We start from the raw sequence: 6,349 nt of genomic DNA on the forward strand, positions 1-6,349 counted from the left end.
TCTGATCCTGGAGTGAGTGAGTGAGCATGGGGTTTGAATGGCCACACTTGGGCATTTGCCTTCCTCCACACTTGTTTTATCACTTTCCTACAAACCCCTAAATTACAAAAATATATTTGTTTAAGTCTTGACCCCCGATATGGTGGAGTTTAATACTTATTTTTCATTTCAGTTCCTGATGGGAATCGTTGCTTCATAGACAACCTGGGGCTATGTATACTTCAAGGTTTAGTGAAAATCAGCCCCTTTTGCCTGGTCCCCTAGGCGCAACTAATGTGAAGTTGAGAGAATGCAGTGCTCTGCATGTGGAGGACACTCTCCCATGTGAGTGGCGGTCAGTGCTACCACAAAGGCGTCACTATGCACCAGCCTCTGATGTTCTTTCTCACGTCTCCTCATCACAGGGTTAGAGGTCAGCCTTGAGCAGTACAGACATGGAAGCTGCTGTGGGCTCCCACTGAAAACACTTCCAGGTCTCAGCACTCGGAGCACATCTAACACAGTCTCAACTTTGACCCAGAAACCTTGGATGGTCTAATGTAAAAATACAAGACTGGAGGTTTCTAATCAAATAGCTCTGTTTGCAGAGGAGGTAAGGCTTCCCTTACGCAACACCCTGGTTCTGGCAGCTTTGTGATACCAAACTTCAGGTGAGGGAGAGAAAAGCCTTGAGACACCTGTGTGGCCAGATAACCAACACAGGAGCCAACCTGGGTCTCATTGACCCAGCCTCTAGAAAGCCTGTCCTGAACCCCCCTTATCTAGCCCTGCCATGGCCAAGGCTGTCCATGGGAAGGAAGGCATGTTGGCCTAGGATTACAAGGAAAATTCTGTGGCTATAGGGTGTAGCAGGAATCTTAAAGAGTCTTATTAATAAAATCAAACCTGAGCCAGTTATTGGGATGAACGCTGGAAGGTCAGAGAATCAGAACAAGCCACAGCTATCTCACCTTGCCAATTCCTCAGTTGGTCCTGTTTCCTCAGACTGGAAGCTTCTGCGTCCTCATCCCAATGGCTCTCAGCTGAACTGCTGCTAGAAGCCTGAATGCTTAAGGAGGCAAATGCTTAACCAGGCCAAATGCTTAACCAGCCAAATGCTGCTAGCCAAATGCTTCTAGTTTCTGGTCCTCACGCCTTATAAACCTTTCTGCTTTCTACCACCACTCCCTGGGATTAAAGGCTGCTTTCTGGGATTAAAGGGATGAGTCACCATGCCTGGCTATTTCCAATGCGGCCTTGAACTCACAGAGATCCAGAGGGATTTCTGTCTCTGGAATGCTAGGATTAAAGGCATGTGCTAACATTTTCTAGCCTAAGTATCTTGTGGCTTTTCTGTTCTCTGACCCCAGATAAGTTTATTAAGGTACACAATATTTTGGGGAACACAATACCACCACATAGGGGTAGTTAGTATTTCGTACCTTACACAACAACCCTCTTGCCAAATGTGAAGGTTCTAGCTGCCTGGACACTGTGAGGAAACAGCCAACCCCCTGCTGTTACACAGAGGAGCACCCAAATTTTACAGCATTAGGTTCCCCAGGTTGTCAGAGCTGCTTCTAATTCAACTCCAAACCTGTGGGAGGCCAAACTGGTTTTCCGGTTTTGTTTTGTTTTGGTAAAGATCATGGAGCTCAGAGAGTTTAAAGAATCTTTCCAGGATAGAGTGTGGAGGTTGCAGAGTCTTTGTCTAGAGGCTCAAATTCTTCCCACTAAACTCTGACCTGTTTTTATATGGGCACATGGAAAGCTGTGTTCTCCCAGGCTGTGTTAGTCTAGAATTGACCTCAAGCGTAAGTATGGAAGCAATAGTATGGTGGGAATGAACACACCTGTTCAAGGCTGAGTATTTGCTTTCTATGACCAACTTCTGCACATGCACATAGTTTCGATAACTTAATGTGTTTTCTTTCAGCCATACTTTCTTCTCTATCACTAATGCTGCAAATGTAAATTTTATAAGATAAAAACATAAACTCTGTGCTATTACATGATAACCACTTTTTTTCTGGTCACTACAGTAACTTTGTAACTGCCTTCCTTGTCCACAGGCTGACCTCCTCCCCCACGCCCATGTCGGCCTTCTGTGCACCGCCAGCCCTCAGTTCTAAATGCAGACTGGATTTGCTACTGTTCTTCCTAAAGCCCTCACCCCCCTCCCTGTCTGTACTTTCTTGCTAAGCATTGCCCAGTAGGAATTTAATTCCATCCACACTTTTAAAGTGTCATAAGAAAGATTTAAGTTTGCATTTATAGATAATATAATCCAGTAAGCCTGAAATATTATACTTTCCTTTTGTGGCACCAACTTGTCACAGTTCAGATGATCAGCTCTCACCTGTGGCTGGTAGTTCCTGTGCTGGAAAACACAACTCTCGGTAAAGTTTATTCTTTGCAGCATCACAAATAGGGCTTTGTAGTCTGTTAGGTTTACAACATGATCAAATCAGTTGTGTACATATTTGTTCAATTTCCCGGTTCTCAACTCTCAGAACCTGAAATGCGTTAGTGGGCAAGGAGATGGAGGAGGAGGGTTCTGAATGGGAGTTAACTGCAGGGAACTTAAATGGTATCAGAAGCTCCTAGATTAAACTGATGAAGAGAGAAAACAGATAGTGATGTGAAATGTAATGTATCCCAGCATGCACCCTGGGAGATGTGCTGTAAGAGGAGAAGGGAAGGGAAAAGGAAGCCGTGAGATGAGATGGTTTGCCCAGTGAGTTGTTTCTTCAAGATTGCTAATTTTATCTGTCAACTTGACTGGATTGAGGGATGCTTGAAATTTTGGTGAAACATACTTACAGGTGCCTGTCAAGTGGCTGGTTCTGCAGATCAGCTCACTCTCAAGGCTGTGGTCCCACTCTGTCTTCATTCATGCGTTCTTCCAGTTGGGTGGCCATTTCTCGTGTGCACTAATTCTTTCCGTCTCCTAATTACCATGCTTGGTCCTTGGGATACTTAAGGCCCAGAACCTTCTTGTGTTAACTCTAATGAGCTTTGAGTTGGAATATGGAAACTAGGGAGGACTCCATTCAGATTGAGTCATTGAGGATGGATGAGCAGCTAGAAAGCTGTGTATAGAATAGGGTCCAGCACACAGTAGGCACTTGATACTGTTATTATTTAGATTAATGTTCTCTGCCATATTTCCATTTCTAGAAAGCCTTGCCACAATTTGCTAACTTAGTCCAATTTATTTCCTCTAGTTAATATTACTATCTGCCCCCATCTAAGATAATAGATAATACCTCTGGTTAACAACATAACAACACACACTGAACACAAAAAATGCTTTTTAAAACTTTCTTTTTATTTTTATATATGTGTGTCTGTGTCAGTGCATGCTACATGTGTTGGGTGCCTGTGAAGACCAGAAAAGGGTGTCAGTTACCCCAGAGCTTGAGTTCTCAGGTGTGTGCGCTGGGAACTGAACTCAGGTCCTCTGCAAGAGCAGCAAGTGATCTTGGCCACTGAGCATCTCTCCAGCCACTATCATATTTCAGTTGTGAAATGATGCCCATCACCAAGTCTAGGTTAAATAAATACATACTTGAAAATCTCAATTACTAAGAAATAACTGACAAGTAATTAAAATTAATATAAGCACACAATGAAAATCACAATTAACACAAGATAACGAAGCCAGTTATTCCCTTTCTTCTATATGATGAACACAGCTTTGTCTAGACAGCACCAAACATATGGGCAAAAGGCAAATACTTCAGATGAAGCAGCCATTAAGATGATTGGGGTTAAATTAAATTTAGTTTAAAGTTAAATTTAATTTCCTCTAAATTACCATTTCTTGGATAAGTAGTCTGGTAAAGTATTTCTTAAATATATAATGTGCAGAAAGTTGTATGAGTCATAAAATTACTGGAAATGTTTCAGTTTCCTTTTATTTTTTTTTTTCTGTTCCTTTATGGGTGATGTGACTCCCTAGCTACTGCCATGACATGGCAAATATTTTCTCCATTAAACATTTCAGGACAGGCAAGACTATCCTGCAGAGTCAGGGGAGTTAGAAACTACTGGAAATGCTGCCTCTCAAGGATTGACATGTCATAAATTTTCTGATGAAATCAGATTTGGTAGCATATTGATGAATGGTGTTCTTTTCTGGTTAAAGCCCTATTCAAGGGCTGGGTATATGGCTTGTAGGATAAATCTCTTGTCAAACAGGCATAAGAGCCAGGGACTGGGCTTGAATCACTGGGGGTGGTGCCGGTGTAACAGTTGAGGAGTTATCAGGTACGTCAAGCGAGCCTCTGCGGGAGTCCAGGCACAGAGAGGTTGTTATTGTCAGGAAAGAAGAAAGAAGCAGGAGTCTTGCCAACCATCCACGGAAGGCTGGTCTTTAGGGAACAATGTATCCAGGAACCATTGCTCGGGCTGATTACCAGGGGACCGCCAGGGGCCTAGCCTCGAGAGACACGTGCCCCCCTTCCTCGTGAGACCACCAGATCAGCATTTGTCACACGGGCGACACCGTCGCAGGTGTAGCAGAAGATCAGGCACAGGCGCAACCCACACCAGTTGAAAGAACAGATCCCATAGGCACAAGTAAAACCCACACCAGCTAGAAGAACTGGACAATAAGCTGGATCTAGGCACTCGAACCCCCACAAACCTCAGTTGAGACAACCCTACTCAACCTGACAACCAGCCAGTCACCAGAACCCTTGGTCATTCAGGCCAAAAGACAATAAAGGAAACAGAAAATAAAAGAACAAAAGACCCATCCAACAAAGTCATCACAAGAATCAACATCTGTTCTAAAATTATCCAAAACCCAGATGGAAAAAAACAGCAGTGTAAGAATATATTCAACAACACAAAGGAGAATATGGCACCACCAGAACCTAGTGATTCTACAACAGCAAGACCTGAACATCCCAATGCAGATGATGCAGAAGAAAATGACCTTAAAAATAACTTTATGGAGATGATAGAGGACCTTAAGGAGGAAATGAAAAATTCCCTTATAGAAATCAAGGAAAAGACAAACAAAAAATTGGAAGAAATCAACAAATCCCTTAAAGAAAGTCAAGAAAAAAAAACAATAAAACAGGTGAAGAAAACACTTCAAGATTTGAAAATTGAAATAGAGGCAATAAAGAAAACACAAACTGTAAACAGTCTTTTTTTTGTCCTATCCACCTGCTCCCAAATAATCACTCAGAGGCTGAATATTACTTATAAATGATCAGCCAGTAGTAGCTCAGGCTTGTTACTAGCTAGCTCTTACACTTAAGTTAATCCATATTTCTATGTATGCTTTGCCATATGGCTCATGGCTTGTTGACTCATTTTTTGCACATCCTGCTTGTTCAGCATCTGGCTGGTGTCTCTTCTGACTCCACCCTCTTTCTTCTCATCATTCTCAGTTTGGCTTTTCCACCTAACTTCCTGCTGAGCTATCAGCCTGTCAGCTTTTTATTAACCAATGAGAGTAATATGCATTCATAGTGTAGAAAAGGATTGTTCCACAGCAGCAAACTGAGGGAATTCTGGAAATGGAAAATCTGGGTAAATGAACAGAAACTACAGCTGCAAGCATAACCAACAGAATATAAGAGATAGAAGAGAGAATCTCAGGCATTGAAGATATGATAGAGGAAATAGATTTATCAGTCAAAGAAAGTGTTAAATCCAACAAATTCTTACCACAAAACATGCAGGAAACTGGGAACACCATGAAAAAAAAAAAACAAACCTAAGAATAATAGAGCTGGAAGGAGAATGCCATCTCAAAGGCACAGAAAATATATTCAACAAAATTATAGAAGAAAACTTTCCCAATCTAAAGAAGGGCATGCCTATGAAGATATAAGAAGCTTACAGAACACCAAATAGACTGGACAAAAAAAAGTCCCCTTGTCACATAACAATCAAACACTAAACATACAGAATAAAGAGAGACTATTAAGAGCTGCAAAGGAAAAAGGGCAAGTAACATATAAAAGCAAATCTATCAGAATTACACTTGACTTCTCAGTGGAGACCCTGGAAGCCAAAAGGTCCTGGACAGACATTTTGCAGACACTAAGAGCCCACGGATGCCAGCCCAGACTACTATACCCAGCAAAACTTTCAATCACCATAGACAGAGAAAACAAGACACTCCATGACAAAGCCAGATTTAAACAATACCTATCTACAAATCCAGTCCTACAGAAAGTACTAGAAGGAAAACTCCAGTGCAAGGAAGTTAACTACACCCATGAAAACACAGGCAATAGATAATCTCACACCAACAAATCCCAAAGAAGGGAAACACACACACACTACCAACACCACCAACAAAACCAAAAAAAAAAACAAGAATTAACAATCATTTGTCATTAAC

The sequence above is a fragment of the Peromyscus eremicus genome, chromosome 1, assembly GCF_949786415.1.
Source record: "Peromyscus eremicus chromosome 1, PerEre_H2_v1, whole genome shotgun sequence".
In the NCBI taxonomy this organism is placed as follows: domain Eukaryota; kingdom Metazoa; phylum Chordata; class Mammalia; order Rodentia; family Cricetidae; genus Peromyscus; species Peromyscus eremicus.